This window comes from Lepus europaeus, chromosome 4, assembly GCF_033115175.1.
Source record: "Lepus europaeus isolate LE1 chromosome 4, mLepTim1.pri, whole genome shotgun sequence".
NCBI lineage: Eukaryota > Metazoa > Chordata > Mammalia > Lagomorpha > Leporidae > Lepus > Lepus europaeus.
The window spans coordinates 146,992,478-147,009,049 of record NC_084830.1 but is presented as its reverse complement, the minus strand read 5'-3'; the positions used below and the strand labels follow the sequence as shown (position 1 = coordinate 147,009,049).

The following is a 16,572-nucleotide window of genomic DNA, read 5'->3' as shown; positions in this document are numbered from 1 at the left end:
GACAGTGTGGGCCTCGCAGGACGAGCCCACACTATCTGTCCCTTATCCGAAAAAAACTTTGGTTTGGAGCATTGAGTATCTGTATCAGAAAACAGGGTGTAAAAAAAGAAGTTAAGCATCTGTATCCCAAAATTTGCCAAAAAAAAAAAAAAACAACAAAAAACCATGAAAGGAAACAATAAAGAACAAGCAGTAGTGAGAGAGAAAATGATCATATAATAGAGATGACAACTAAAGCATTAAGTTGGTTTTTAAAAACACTAAAACAATGTGAAAATCCCTAGTGAAATGAATAATGAAGTAGACAGAAGAACTGATAACCAATATCAGGACCAATACCCCTGGTGCTGCAGACACTAAAAAGGTAACCACAGGGGCCGTCACTGTGGCTCAGTAGGCTAAGCCTCTGCCTGTGGAGCTGGCATTCCATTTCGGTGCCAGTTTGAGTCCCAGCTGCTCCTCTTCCAGTTCAGCTATCTACTTATGGCCTGAGAAAACAGTAGAAGATGGCCCAAGTGTTGGGCCCCTGCACCTACGTGGGAGATTTGGAAGAAGCTCCTGGCTCCTGGCTTCAGATCAGCTCAGCTACTGCTGTTGTGGCCATTTGGGGAGTGAACCAGTAGATAGAAGACCTTTCTCTCTGTCTTCCCCTCTGTCTGTAACTCTACCTCTCAAATAAATAAATAAAATCTTTCTTTTAGTGCTTGCTTCAGCAGCACATATACTATAATTGGAACGATACAGAGAAAATTAGCATGGCCCCTGCGCAAGGATGACACACAAATTCGTGAAGCGTTCCATATTTTTAAGTGCTTAATAGCATAGTAATAAAAAAAAATCTTTCTTTTAAAAAAAGATTAGTACATATTTCAGAAAACCATATAATCACAAAATTTAGAAAAAATGACAAATTAATCTAAAACTAACTTCAACAATTGACTCAAGGGGAAATAGAAAACATTAGTAAGTCTACAACTTATAAAATAATGGACAAAGTAAGAAAATTCTGCTGCGTCAATAGCCTCAACAGTGAATCCTACCAAATTCTCCAGTAAGATGCACTTTTAGTATTATACAAACTATTCTGGAAAATATAGGAAGAGAAACATTATAGTGATTCCCAAACTGGACAAAGATAGATGAGAAGGCAGCATGCCAGGTCATTCTCACTGGAGTGGCCACCTGATTTATTATCTCAACCAGGCACTTCTGAGAGAGAAAGGAAATGCTATTAATGACGATGCCAGGACAACAGAGGTTGTCCCAGGCCTGGACATATGGTCTCCTAAACCTAAAAGCAAAATTTCTTAAAAAAAATTAGGATACACAAAGTAGCAATACATAAATATGGTAGTAACATATGGTTTCCATATTAGATTTATCTGGAATGCAGATTATTTTAACATTAGAAAATAAAAGAATGTGGTTGACTACATTAAGAGATTAAAGCAAACACAAATGATCATCTCAGTTTATACAGAAAAATTGATAAGATCGACAACCATTCTTGATAAAAAGCTGTTAGCAAAGCTGGGAATGAAAGGGAACCTTCTTGGTCTGATAAGGCGCATCTGCAAACTACGCAAAGGAAACAGTGTATTTAATGGTGAGACAGTGAGAGCTTTCCTTGTGAGCCTACAGCAAGACAAAGATGCCAGATAGCACCGCTTCTGTTCAACACTGCACAGGATGTCCTAGCTAGTGTGGTAAGGAAAGAAAAAATAATAGCAAAAGATATTAAAATAAGAAAACTAGAAGAAAAACTGTCACTCTTCACACATGATGGATTTATATACATGGAAAATCCAAAAGACTGTAGGTAAGGTTTCTAACATTGATAAGTTCACCAAGTTCCATAGACACAAAGCCAATCTATAAAAAAATCAACCACATTTCTTACCATTTTAATACTATTTCTTTTTTTCTTTTTTTCTCTTTTTCTTTTTTTTTTTTTTTTTTTACAGGCAGAGTGGATAGTGAGAGAGAGACAGAGAGAAAGGTCTTCCTTTGCCGTTGGTTCACCCTCCAATGGCTGCCGCGCTGATCCGAAGGCAGGAGCCAGGTGCTTCTCCTGGTCTCCCATGTGGGTGCAGGGCCCAAGCACTTGGGCCACAGCAGAGAGCTGGCCTGGAAGAGGGGCAACCAGGACAGAATCCGGCGCCCTGACCGGGACTAGAACCCGGGGTGCTGGCGCCGCAAGGCTGAGGATTAGCCTATTGAGCTGCGGCGCTGGCACCATTTTAATACTATTTCAAAACACAAAGTTACCAGCAATAAATCTAACAAAAGATGTATAAGTTGTCTATTGAGAAAATTTTAAGCTTTATTGAGGGATATTAAAGAAGTGAATATTCCATGGCAAAGACTAAAAGTCTCAATATTTTAAAGATACCAGTTTACTTATGCTGATGTATAAAACCAGTGCAGTTGCCAGCACTGTGGCATAGCAGGTTAAGCAGCTGCCTGTAGTGCCGGCATCCCAAATGGGCACCAGTTTGAGTTATGGCTGTTCCACATTCAATCCAGCTCTCTGCTATGGCCTGGGAAAGCAGTAGAAGTTAGCTCAAATCCTTGGGCCCCCGTAGCCATGTGGGAAAAACTGGCTCCTGGTGTCAGAATGGCCCAGTTCGAGCTGTTGCAGCCATCTAGGGACTAAACCAGTGGATGGAAGACTTCTCTCTCTCTGCCTCTCCTTCTCTCTCTGTAACTCTGGGTTTCAAATAAATAAATAAGTAAATAAGTAAATCTTTTTTAAAAAAAGAAAAAGACAAGGTGGGAGAACATGCTCTCCCATACACCAAGATGTATTATGAAGACAAGGTGATATTAATTCAAGGAGAGATAAGAAGAGCAATGGAACAGAACACAGAGCTCCCAAAGAGACCCCACCTACACATCCATGAGCTCTTGAAATATGACAGAAGCAGTGATGTAAATCAGCAGGAGGGCAGTCTTTTCAAAAAGTGGCACTGGAACAAGTGAGTACTGATACAGAAAGCATCAAATCAGAGTCCAGCCTCCTACAATTCCAGACCAACTAACGGCATTGATGTAAAGGACAAAATTATAAAGCTTGTTGAGAGTGCACAAGGAAGTCTCATGGTCTCACTGTAGGGGAGGGATTCCTCAACAAGATTCAAAAAGGATGCCCAGAAGTATTTGACTACCCTGAAATCAAGAACTTTGGTTTCTCAGAAGACACCATGAGTGAGAACATGAGTAACATCAAAAAGCCCATGTAAACCGCAGAGCATTAGTATATACAAAGTACTTAAAGAACTCCTTCAAGTAACAATGGCAGACAATCCCATAGAAGACTGGTCAAAAGTCTGCACAGGCACTTCAAAATGAAGGAAATTCACAGGTTCAGTAAGCATAAGAAAAAATTCTCAGCCTTACAGGTAATCAGAACAAGGCAAATTTAAACCAAAATGAGATACTATTTATGACATGAAGAATGCTTTAAATAAAAACAGTTGACAATTTCAGACAATCTCTCATGCTGACAAGGTTATGGAACAATAGAATTCTCAGTATTGCTGATGGGAGTATAAATTACATGATTTTGTGAAATTATTTAACATCATCCAGGAAAACTGAATATATTCCCATGACCCAGCAATTCCACTCTTGTGTGTGTATTAGTGTGTCTGTATGTACACAAGTGTCACAAATTTAGTGACTTAAAATAATACACACTTATCTTATGGTTGTAGAGGTAAGAAGGCCTAAGACCAAAGTGCTGGTGGAACTGCATCTGTGAAAGTATCCACTTCTCCGACTTTCCCAGCTTCCAGAGGCCTCCAGTGTAGCCATTTTTAAGTCTCCTCTTTCTCACTGACCCTCTTTTCATTCTCCCCTTCCTCCCTAATACCCACTTTTGTTCTGTACTTCCTCCCCTGCACCTGACTCTCCTAGTTCCTCTTCTAAGGACTCCTGATTTCACTGAGCACACCTGGGCAATCCAGGGTCTTCTTCCCATAAATCCTTAAGTTGATCTCACCTGCGAATGTCCTTTTTGCAAGTAAAACCACATATTCACAGTTTCTGTGACATCTTGATGGAACATTATTCTGTCCTTTTTTAAAAAACAATTATTTATTTATTTGAAAGTCAGAGCGACAGCGAGAGCGAGAGAGAGAGAGAGAGTCTTCCATCACTGGTTCACTCTCCAGACAGCCACAATGGCCAAGGCTGAGCCAGACTGAAGCCAGGCGCTTCCCCTAGGTCTCCTGTGTGGGCGGCAGGGGCACAAGTACTTGGATCATCTTCTACTGCTTTGCTCAGGCCAATAGCAGGGCTCTGGATCAGAAGTGGAGCAGCTGGGCCTTGAATCAGTGCCTGTATGGGATGCCAATGTTTCAGGCAGTGGCTTTACCTACTACACCACAACACAAGTCCCATTATTCTAATAAACACGTGAACACACTCATATATTAAGGCACTTCGAGAAGTCTGTGGAAAACTGAAATGAAAAGATAAGCTCATTTGGTATAACACCATTTTGAAATGCATGCATACTTTTTCATAATATGTATTTCCCATGAACTTTCTGAAGAGTCTTCATACATAATATTAACAGCAGATTTGTAAGCAACACAAAGTAGAAACAAATCAAAGCCATTAGCTGAAGTTTAAAAGCAAGCAAGGCTCCACTCTAACATTTGGGAATGCACACACAGGTGATAAAGCTACAAAGAAAACCAATCATAAAAGACAGGCTCAGGCCAGCGCCACGGCTCAATAGGCTAATCCTCTGCCTGCGGCGCCGGCACCCCGGGTTCTAGTCCCAGTCAGGGCACCAGATTCTGTCCCGGTTGTCCCTCTTCCAGGCCAGCTCTCTGCTATGGCCCGGGAGTGCAGTGGAGGATGCCCAAGTGCTTGGGCCCTGCACCCGCATGGGAGAGCAGGAGAAGCACCTGGCCCCTGGCTTCGGATCAGTGTGGTGCACCGGCCGCAGCAGCCATTGTGGGGTGAACCAACGGAAAAAGGAAGACCTTTCTCTCTCTCTCTCTCACTGTCCACTCTGCCTGTCAAAAAAAAAAAAAAAAAGAAGAAAAGAAAAAAAAGAAAGAAAGAAAAGACAGGCTCAGTGGGTGACCCCTAAGCACAAGGCAGTCATGATCAGAGGACAAATATGGGAAGAACCCTGGACCTTACTTAGATAACATTCTGTTTTTTTTTTTTTCTTTGTAAGATTTATTTGACAGGCAGAGAGAGAGAGAGAGAGAGAGGAAAAGAGAGAGAGAAACAAGGGAGACACACACAGAGAGAAATATACTACCCACTGGTTCACTCCCTAAATGGCTGGGTCAGGTTGAAGCTAGGCGCTTGAACTCCATGTGGGTCTTCCTTGTGGGTGACAGGAACTGAAGTATGTGGGCTATTATCTGCTGCCTTCCCAGGTGCATTAGTGGGGAGCTGGATTAGAAGGGTAATAGCTAAGACTTGAATTCGCGTTCTGATATGGGATTCTGGCATTGCAAATGGCAGCTTAACCCACTTCACTCCAATGCTGTTTTTTTGTTTTTTTTTAACCATAGCATTGGTTAACTGGGTGATTACTTTATCATTCTTTGTTAAATTGTGCATATATATATTATCTCCTCAGTATTTACCTCTGGGTGCCTGCAGGGGCAACATTCACAGTGAGTAGGGCATTGATATCCCTAATCTGAGACAGAAAATAGAGCCATGTAAGCTAAAGGACAATAGCAAGCCCCCGGAAGACAGTCTTTTAGCACAGGAGTGAGCAAATGAATTAAAGATGCCTTCCCTCCTGGTTGATGCACTTGTGCTTGGCTCATGATCCAAGGTGTGGCTTCCTACAATCTCACTTCCAAAGCTCAAAGCCCTTTGGAGAACAAGACCTGCATGGTTATGTGGCGGGGAGTGAGGGGTGGGAGCCACTAGGCAGTGCTCTCCAGTGAGCTCTCGGTGGGACTTCTGTGTACCTGTCCTGGAGCTCAAGTAAATCCCACAGCCCTGCAGCCCTGGTGCTGCATTAGGAGCAGAGTTTCTAAGGGTCCAAGTGTTGTCAAGAGCCTGGTCCTTTCCCCTAGCAGGTACAGAGGCAACAGCATGCAGGGCTCTCACAGTGAGACCAGGGAGACCCATCCCACTTGCCAAGGTCTACATCACTGAGCTCTGGGTCCACCAGGCCATTGAGTCACTCTCTCCTTAATGCCCAGTTGCATACAATCAAGCCTCAGACATAGCCCCATGGTCCTGGCTGTGCTTCTTCCTCTGACTGCTGTTCGGGGCCATGACAATTCTGCTCTAGCCTGCTTGTCACAGTTTCCTGCTGCTGCGACTAGTGTCTACTAGAGACTGGAATGCTAGGAGCACAAGTGGGCATCACTCCTGCATCCACAAGGCCTGAGTGCGAACAGGCTTTGCGAAGGTACAGGCCCCTGAGATCTCATGAGCTGAGTACTAACGAAGGAGCAGCCTGGGAAAGGGCTTCCCTAAGAGGGGGTGATGATCCAGAAGCTGAAGGGCTTAAGCTCCCAACAGCAACGCCCCAGAGGAGAAAGCATTTGTGCATCAGAAACACAGCATTAAGCATTTGTCCAAACCCTCCCTTCTCTGCATCAGGTGACTCCTGCTGCTACAGGAATAGGATTTTACACCCAACAAGTCTCCCACAGGAAAGGCTGGTCAGGGTGCCTGAGTTGGGAGGCAATCATGTGGGAAACATTGGGTCTGGGTGAAGAGAGTATCACATGGCTGGTTTAGGAGGCCTGAGGTACCCACACATGGCAGCAGGACACCTGAAACGTGGTGGGGCACGCACAGGAAACACGTTTGGGTCTTCCAATAACTGCCTCCAGCAGTGTCCCTTCCTGCTCCACTTCTTGGGCAGATTCTCATAAATTGCAATACAAAGGAAAACCCTGCACAGCTTGGACCTCAGTCCCTTCTCCACTGTGATCCCCATCTCTTCCCCTCCCCAAACAGGCACCAGCAAAAATGGTGAGGGCAGGGGCCAGTCTTCCTCGCCTCTCTCTTTAGCACCTCAGATGTTGGCCCTGGGAGTCAAAGTGCCTGGGCAAAGGTCCTGGGAGAGTTGCTCAGTATGGACTTCAGGAAATAATCCAGGTCGTCCAGGAAGACACTCAGCTTCCTAGAGAAGTTACTGAAATCTCTGTCTGGAGTGTACAATAGCTCTCTCCTTTGAGAAAGTCAGAAAATTGGGTCAGGTGTGGAGAAGGTAGAAGGGGCACGGCAGCTGCCACAGTCAGTTTGGGGCCAGGGGCATCCCAGCTCAGGGACAGCGTATGTGCGGTGTAGGTATGGTGCTCCTGTGGACCAGGGGCCAGAGAAGCTGGTCAGCCCTTCGGGGAAGCCAGGAGGACCAGGAGTGCCTCATCAGAGCCAGGGAGTCTCTGACTAGGAAGGTTCTGGTGGTGGCGGGGTGGTGAGGGGGTGAGTGGGTTAGAGGATCAAATTGGAGATGGGAGTGGGAATGCTGTTCCTGACCTGCATTGCTGGAAAGGTCCCACAGAGAAGGAGGCTGACACCTGGGGAAGAAATATCTACATCCACCTTACACTTGGCAAGGCTGGTCCAAGTACTAGCAGTGATGATGCCAGGTAAATGTTAACACTCAGGTGCAACCACCCAGGTGCACCTGACGCAGAAGTGCCCAAGCCCACAGCAGTGAGCAGTGACACAGTAGCGAGGGCTGGCAGGGAGGCAGTGGCCACAGGGCTGAGCCCTCACCACCAGGCTCACCCACCATTCCTGGACCTTGTTTTCCAGCAGGGAAGAGGAAGGACCCATGAGTGCCTCCAGCCTGGGTTAAGCTGGGCTATCCCCATCTCATGAACAACCTGGCCCAGTGACTCCCAAAGGAGCTTTCCAGGTGCCCCTTGAGTTCAGGATGAGGTGGAAGTGGGACAGACCTGGAGCTGGGAGGCCCTGCTCTTCCCTGGCCCCGCGGGATGTGAAGCGTCCTGGTCTGCATCCTATCTCATAGGCCCAGTGTGGTATGGGTCTATAGGGTGGGGTGGAGGAACCCCTGATGGATTGGTCACCCTTTTCCAATGTGGAAAATACACACACACACACCCCTCACGTGTGTCACCATTTACTGGGAATTAAGATAAGCAAAGTTGATCACCTCTGGAAGTGCTGGGTGCCTCAAGACAGAGTGGGAGCAGGTAAAAGGGCAGCATGGCTTGTAGCTCACCTGGGTCTGACCATGCCTCTGCTCAGCCCCGACCTGGTCCTGTCACTCCCAGACAGCCCAGCTCTCTGCCACTACCCCAGACAGCATTCCTCTCTGCTTCAGTGGTGGACATGAATCTGCCTGGTGATGTCGTCCACAGAGCTAACAATGCACATGGAGCCTCACACCCTGGGAAGGGCACTTCCCAAGAGCCAGAAAGGCTGGGTTGTTAGCACTGAGGCCCCAACAGTCACCTCACTTCTCCGAGAATGGGGAATGTGGGGCCAAGGGCTCCGAGTTTCTCTCTGTTCCCTAGCTCTTAATTTGTTTGATAAAAACACAAGGATGTTTCAAAAAATGTGTGGAAAGTACATATTATCTCTCTCTCTCTTAATTTTTTTTTTTTTGATAGGCAGAGTGGACAGTGAGAGAGAGAGACAGAGAGAAAGGTCTTCCTTTGCCGTTGGTTCACCCCACAATGGCCGCCACGGCTGGCGCGCTGTGGCCGACGCACCACGCTGATCCGAAGGCAGGAGCCAGGTGCTTCTCCTGGTCTCCCATGGGGTGCAGGACCCAAGCACTTGGGCCATCCTCCACTGCACTCCCTGGCCACAGCAGAGAGCTGGCCTGGAAGATGGGTAACCGGGACAGAATCCGGCGCCCCGACCGGGACTAGAACCTGGTGTGCTGGCGCTGCAAGGCGGAGAATTTGCCTATTGAGCCGCGGCGCCGGCCATATTATCTCTTAATTCCATTTTTCCATAAACATTTTGAAGTGCCCTGGTATAATAAACACAGTAGGAATAAATATTCCAAATCTTTGTATTCCAGGTGGCCAGTGAGAATGACAGGCACCAGGTGTCCATACTGGTACTAAATAACAACAGGAATAACATGGTCATCTCTGGTTACCCAGGTGCTGCAGCAGCGGATAGCAGGTCCACAGCAGAGCACCTGCAGCCCGAACCTACTCTGCTCCAAGGCACTGCCTCTGCAGCCAGCTCCACATTGTCCTTTAAGTCTTAGCTGTCCCTTCCTCCTGTCCTCCCTCACAGTCTATCCTGGCTGGGGCTGCCCATTCCGGCTCCCCACCTCCCACCAGCTGTATCCTTCTAGACTGTTATTCTCCACCTGTCTTCTCCATCAGGCTGAGCTGGGTGGGGAGGGAGGTCTACTCTGCACAGACTGGGCCCCAGGCTGTGTGTCCCTGTACCTTGGGATGGAAAGCTGTGGGCACATGGGAAGCTGTGTAGAGCCAGGTGGCACAGGAGGCCAGACTTCTCCAACTGGGCCCATTCAGACAGCTGTGCCTAAGCTCTCTACTCAGGCAGGCTTGAGACACCTAGTGGCCCTGAGCTGCCTTTGGTCATGACAAAACCAGGCAGTGTGGTCAGGGCCACCAGTGCAAGCACAACTGAGATCACAGGCAGATAAATCTGTCATCTGATGTACAGAGGGTGGTGGAGGAGCTTGCCAAAGTGACAGGCCTGAGTCCTGCTGGTGGTGGGCACCTCAGAAAATTCCACTAGGCCCAAGTGGGCGAGTGACAGAAAGGAGCAGGTGTGGACCTCAGGCCCTGTGCCCCTCTCTGTGAGGACTGAGCCTGATCCACAGGGATCTGTCAGATGGGACCTGAATATCCACCCAGAAACCTCTGGGGCCCCTGCCCTGTGGATCCCAGACAGCTGTCCTGGGCCAGTGCTCTACTGTGGCATGTGCAGCTACTTCTTAATAGCCATCGGCCCAGGGGCAGAGAAGGCTTGCCCTGGGTCGGGCTGGGAAGACCTGGAGTGGAATCTCTGACAGAAGATGGGGCTGTTCCTATGGAGACAGGTGGGACTGTGACCCATATGGAAGAAAGTGGGTTCCTGTGATTTTAGCCCAAGTGGCTCCTATAGTCAGGGAAGCCTCAGAAGCGACTCACTGGGAGGCATAGTTTTGGACTTGTTCCATCAAGAGGTCACAGAAGTGGATACCCCACTGTCTTGGGCAGTGGCATCCAGGCTGCCCCCTGAACCTCTTGCTCTTTGGACCCCCCCCCCCACTCTCCTCTCCTTCCCTGCCTTCACACAGCAGGTGTTGAATTGTGCTCAGTGGGCCTCTCCAGGGAGGCTGAGACCATCCCACCTCCTGCCTCCCTTGCTCTTGCCCACAACTGCCCCTCCCAGCCTTGCACCTGTCTTGGGGGCCCTTCCATCCCAAACTCCAGCCCATGAAGGAGCCTACAACTCCTGCAGCTTCCCTGTGTCTCCTTCCTTTGGGGATAAAATTCCTTCAGACTCTGCCGCCCTCTTTCTCACCCTTACTCACTTCTTAGCCCATTGACATCAGATTCCATGCCTACCACACAGCAGCTGCTCTCCTAGAGACCCCAGTGGGGGCCACCTTTTATCCCCACCCTACTGTCCCTTCCTATCATGCTGTTCACCCCCTAACTCTGTCACTTTTTGGTGCTGTCAAGGGGACAGTCTCCAGGGTCACATCTGGCAGCTTACGTCATGTCCTGGTGATGCCACTTCCTAGCTACGTGAACTCAGCCTCTCTGAGCCTCAGCTTCCTCATCTATGGAATGGGGAGGATAACCATACCTGTCTCACAAGCCCACTGGAAGGTCCAAACACATTCACTCATGAAAAGAACTTAGTTCCCAGCTCATCTTAAATGCCACTCAGTAGGAATTAGCTTTGCAGCTAGCCCTCCCTGTGCCCACCAGAATCTACCCGGTGCCTCTGTTCCCAGCTCTTCTCCTGAAGACCCCCTGGCCCCTCACTTGCTACCTGCTGTCCTGATCCTTCCCTCCTTTAATTAACTTCAGAATTATTTTTGAAACAAGAGGCAAACACTACCAACGTCAAGACTTACAACAGTGCTTCTCTGGATTTTTTTTGTTACTACTCCCCAGATCCTGGTACAGCCAGTGACAGAGCCTCACTTGGGGTCATAGTCTCCTTACCCATCCCCCCTGCAGCCACATCCTGATCCTTGTCTTCACAGGATCTGCTCTGATGCAGAACCTGAAGCACCCAGATTCCCCTTGGGTTGTCCCACACTGACAGCATCACACCTTGCCCCAACCCCACTCTGCTTTTCCACCATGACTCTCTGCTTCTCTCATTCCAGGCCCAGTCATCTCAAAAGAACTTTCCCCGTGCCCCCAGCACACTCACGTCCTGGCCCTGGACCTGTGCCAGGTCCTACCTGATATGTTCCAAGGTGTAGGGGAGATACCTCTTCCTTCAGGAGCTACCCCCCTTCAGGGGCCTACACCTTCCTGTTTGCCTGCTTCCTCTGTATCTGTTACTTCTCGTTTGTGGGCATCCCCATGGTCTGTCCCCATTCTCATCTCACCTCTGCAAACTCTGTTCCTCCCCACCTCCCAGGCCTGTACTGCTGAATCCATGCTCTGACACGATCTTGTCCAGAGGCTGCAGTACAACTCTTTCCCTCAGGTCACTGTCCCAGAGACTCCGTCTGAAGCAAGGATGTCATCTCCTACTTCCTCTCTTTCCTCACCCTCAGGCCTTGCCAGTTCTACCCCTTAAACTTCCCAGGCCAGTTCCCTTCCCCCTGCTCCCAGTGACAGTGTCCTCAAGGGTCTCTGTCCTCAGGCTACCAGAGGGACTTCCCAGGGGATGCAGCCAGTCCTGCAGCCAGGGCTAAGATCCCCAGACACACCCTGGCTGTGTAACCATCAGACCAAACAAGAAATGGGCACCTGGGGCTGGCGCTGTGGCATAGCTGGTTAAGTAGCTGCCTGTGACACTAGCATCCCATATGAGGTCCTGGCTTTGCACTTCTGATCCAGCTCCCTGCTGGTGCTCCTGGGATAGCAGCAGAAGATGGCCCAAGTGCTTGGGCCCCCATCACCCATGTGGGAGACCCAAAGGAAGCTCCTGGGTCCTGGCTTTGGCCTGGCCTGGCCATTGCTGCCATTTGGTAAGTGAACCAGCAGATGGAAGATCTTGCTCCGTCTATGTAACTGCCTTTCAAATAAATAAAATCTTAAAAAAATAAAATAAAACAGAACAAAATAGGCACTGGTACTAGAGTTCCACCTGTTACCCACCAGAACAGCAAGTGCTGAGGGCTAACCACTGAGGGCTTGAACACCAGGAGCTCAGCACTGGGAGGGGTGTCTCAAGTTGTATTTCTGAGGTGAGCTCGCATGTGGGCAAGTGGCATGTAACAGGCCACCAGACAAAGCCTTGGCCATCCAGCAGGGCCAGCAGCACACAGCACTGGCTAAGGTGGGCAGTGAAGATCAGTACATCAGGACTGGCAGATAAGGTCCCAGAGGGCAGAAGGCCTGGGTGAGCTCAGAGTTAGCCTGTTCCCTACCTCTCCACAGGGTCCCTCACTTGTCTCACCTCTGCCCATCTCATGTCCTTGTCAGCAAGAGGAGGAGAAACCGTTTAAGTCATCTTTTGTCCCATTTCGCTGATCTCGAGAGCTGATGAATAAGCCTGTGGTTTTCTATGGAGGTTCCATGGCAGATAAAGATCCACCTGATGCTGGTAGCTGCACCCCTCGGCCTTGGTGTAGGCGAACCGCCACTGTGTATATAAGGTGGAGAGGCTGGAGGAGACTATTCAGAATCCACGGAGGCCGAGGACAAGACAGAATGCATCTTGCCAGCCCCCTTGTCCTGCACCTGCTCCTGTTCCTGTTCGGCCTTGGGCTCCAAGCTCCCATAGCCCAGGAGTACTGTGATAGGACCATCGATGAAATTGCACATGATCTCAGCATGCTTTCACCCTTGTTCTTGAAAGTGAGTGGCTGGGATAAGGCTGTTCAAGAGCAGGGAGGTGCTGGTGAGTGCCTCAGGCCAATAGTCCTCATAACTCTTGCTCCTTCTGCCCCCACAGGATTCTGTTGATGATGAAGATAAACTGATCCTGCAGGTAAGAGCTCAGCCCTGAAGTACTGGCACACCCAGTCCATCTCACCCTAGCTTGACTAACCTTGGTCTCTTCATCTGTAAAACAGGGTTAACAGACCTATCTCAATGGGGTTGTCAGGAGAACCAAATGATTCTGGCACTTAGGTGTTTGATACATAGCTCCAGCCAGGACTATAGTAACAAAAATGACTGCTTATATCATAAAATGAACAGGTAGCCGTAGGTGAACCATATGGAGGTTCTTAAGTTCAGTTCTTGACAGGGTAGCTCTTGGACAGGCAGATTAAGATTTCCTCTTTGAACTTGTCTGCTTTCTTCCTGTCCCTTAAAAAAAACCCGAGTCTACCTTTCTACCTTCACCAGCCCTGGGTTTTAGCCATTCCAGGGGTTTTGCCCAGTGCAGTTAGCTGCAGTCCTCTGTCTCATCTCTGTATGGCACATCTTGGGTCAGACAAGAACTTGAAGTCTTTCCTGAGTTTGTCAGCCATTTTTATTTCCTCTCTCTTGGGCACCTGCAGTTCACAGGCTACATCCATTTTCATGCTAAGGTCTCTGGAATTTCCTTCCTGATTTCTAAGAGACTTTTTTTTTTTAAGATTTATTTATTTATTTGAAAGTCAAGAGTTACACAAAGAGAGAAAGAGAGATCTTCCATCTGCTGGTTCACTCCCCAAATGGCCACAATGGCTGGGGTTGGGCCAGGCCAAACCCAGGAGTCAGGAGCTTCTTGCAGGACTTCCAAGTGGGTACAGGGGCCCAAGCACTTGGGCCATCTTCTGCAGCTTTCCTGGGCACATTAGCAAGGAGTTAGATGAGAAGTGGATCAGCTGGGTCTTGAACCAGGGCCCATATGCAATGTCAGTGTTGCAGGCGGCAGCTTTACCCGCTACACCACAACACTGGCTCCGCTAAGAGAGTTTATTTTCATATTTTGTATTTCATTTATTTGAAAGGCAGAGAGTCAGAGAACTTCCATCTACTGGTTCACTCCCCAAATACAGCCAGGACAGGGCTAGGCTGAAGCCAGGAACTCAGAAACCAATCTGGTTCTCCTATATGGGGTGGCACTGTGTACACATTAGCAGTGTACACATTAGCAGGAAGCTGGGACCAGAAGCAGAGCCAGAATGAGAACCAAGGCATTCCAATGTGGGATGCAGGCAGCGTCTTCATCTCTGCACCAAATGTCCACCCCCTTCCTAGGGTCCTTTGCTTCAGCCAAGGCATTAACCCCACAACCAGCTTCTTAGTGACAGAGACCCTCCTTGGCCAACACTCTGCCTTTTGTGCAGCTTCCTCATGAAAGATTTATCCAAGTCCTTTAGCCTGTTCTTGTGGCGCCAGGGACTTAGGGGAAGAGGGCCCTGCTGGAGTATGTAACCACTTCTAGGCCTATCTTTTGGAGTAGCTCAAGGATCCGCCTGTGGCAAGAAAAGGAGTAGGAGGCTTGGGAAGTTTTGTGATAACTCTAGTCTGGCTGTGGGAAGCCCCTCCCGCCAGGCACCCCTTACCCCTGATGATCCCCTCTCTACTCCCATAGAACCAGGCCCTTCTGAAGACAAACCTGTGTGCGTTCCAGGAAGCTCTTGAGACTTTCAAGGGTAACACATCAAATGTTTTGAAAAATCTCAAGGTGTGTAAAGCCGTCGAGGATTTGGAGGGTCTATGACCAGCCTCTGGGGAGGAGGGTGGCAAGGCCTACTCCTTTTTAGGGGGAATCTCTGACTGTCTGCTTTGATCCCTTTCCACAGAGCCTTGAGCAATGCCTGCCCAAAGCCATAGCCAAGGTAAGCCGTTCCCTCCCATGCCCCTGAAGGCGATAGCCTCAGCCGCAACCCAGCCCTCAGCTTCTCACCCCCTTGCAGCCTTGATTCACTGCGAAATCCCTGATTCCTTCACAGGGAAACCCCATCCTTTTTAAGGACTGTGACTGGGAAGACTTCAGTAACAAACTGCAGTACTACCTGAATATACTTTCTGCAGCGCTACAGCACACGCAGAACCCCAGAACCTCCAGCCCGAGTGCTCATGCCCACTGCAAACTTCTGCAGCACAAGGCCAAGAAGTGTTCCAGTCGCAGACAGGACTGAAGAGCCTGGGACACCTTCTACTGGGTCGGAAGGATTTCCTGTTCTCCTGGGGCCTTAGATGAGTCGCTCATTATCTAATTTCTGAAATGTGCAGCTCCCAATTGGCCTTGTGCAATTATGTTCTTATTTGTATCCTACTAAGGCTATTTATTTAAGCATGTATTTATTTATTTATCATATTCTGCAATGTGAAGTGTATTTATTTAAGCAGAGAGGCTATCTCCTGCTCCTTCTAAGAAAACTCAGAGTGGAACTGGGGGCCACATTCATTTACACCTCAGGTTCTCAACCAGTTTCCGTGCAGGTGTGAAAATAAACCAGACCTTCCCAACAAGAGCTTTGTCACTAGTGTCTCAATTTGACTCAGTTCTCAGTGACCCTTCGTGGGCCTGACATTTTGGTGATCTGACACTGCCTCCCGCTGTCCTGATGCCCAGAAAGGTGGTGACAAGCCTGGCCGTGGCCAGTTCCCACAGAACTCTTAACCAGCTACCAGGCTCTGTTCTGAGTACTTCACCTGTGCTAAATTATACCTCACCGCAATCAAGAGAATGTTATTTCTCTTTTATGGGAAAACAGGTTCCAAGTGCCTAAGCAATTTGCCAGAGTTCCCGCAGCCAGCTAATCGCGCAGCTCCCTTTTCTAAAGCAGGTGCAGTCTTAAGAGCGCTCTCACCCTGTGGAATGCCTCCCTCTAGTGGTCTTTCCAGAAACAGCAGCAGCAGCTTCCGTTCCTCCCGGGACCAAGAACTGGAGATGCTGCTGCAGTTTCCGGCAGGACCACTGGGGGAGGTTGCTACAGGGCACTGGAAACAGATGGGGCATGACCGGGTCTGGCTTCCTCAGAGCTCCCCCCACACCATCATTCCTCCTGCAGTTGGTTGGACTTATTTTCACAATGGCTGGGCCAGCATTTGTGCCCCACTGATATGTCCCCACGATGAGCCACTGCTTGTCACCTCTCTTCATCTCCTGCAGAGTGGGTCAACACCTTTCTCCTTTGATCTGTGGATTCTCCCACACCCTGTCCCCTGAAGACCTGGTGGCCCAGAGTCCCTGGTGGGCTGGGACCAGCTCATAGTAGCTCACAGAATCAGCTGTATAGTCTTAGATAAATTTGCCATCCAATTTTCAAGTTATCTACAGCTTGAAACTGCCCAGGTAGAAAAATGTATACCACTGCAATCACAAATGCTGCCAAATAGACACCCCGGGTTCTCTTGCTAGCCTCTCACCAGCTGCCAGAGCTTCCTGCCCTTGAGAAACAAGCAGGGAGCCAACAGGTGCCAGTTTGCCCCTTGCCTGGCTGTCCTCCAGTGAAGACACCTACTCATGCTCCAGGAAGTGAATCAGAAATCAGAGGACTTGCTTTAGACTGGCTGGTCTGGGAAGCATCTCTGAGGAAGTGCT

General features: G+C 48.8%; 1 non-coding gene across 1 annotated transcript; it reads left to right on the top strand.

The window, feature by feature from the left end:
- Positions 1 to 700: 700 nt before the first annotated feature.
- On the top strand, positions 701 to 807 carry LOC133758917 (U6 spliceosomal RNA). Its single transcript, XR_009865823.1, has one exon. It is a non-coding gene; the product is annotated as a U6 spliceosomal RNA (small nuclear RNA).
- The last annotated feature ends 15,765 nt before the right edge of the window (positions 808 to 16,572 follow it).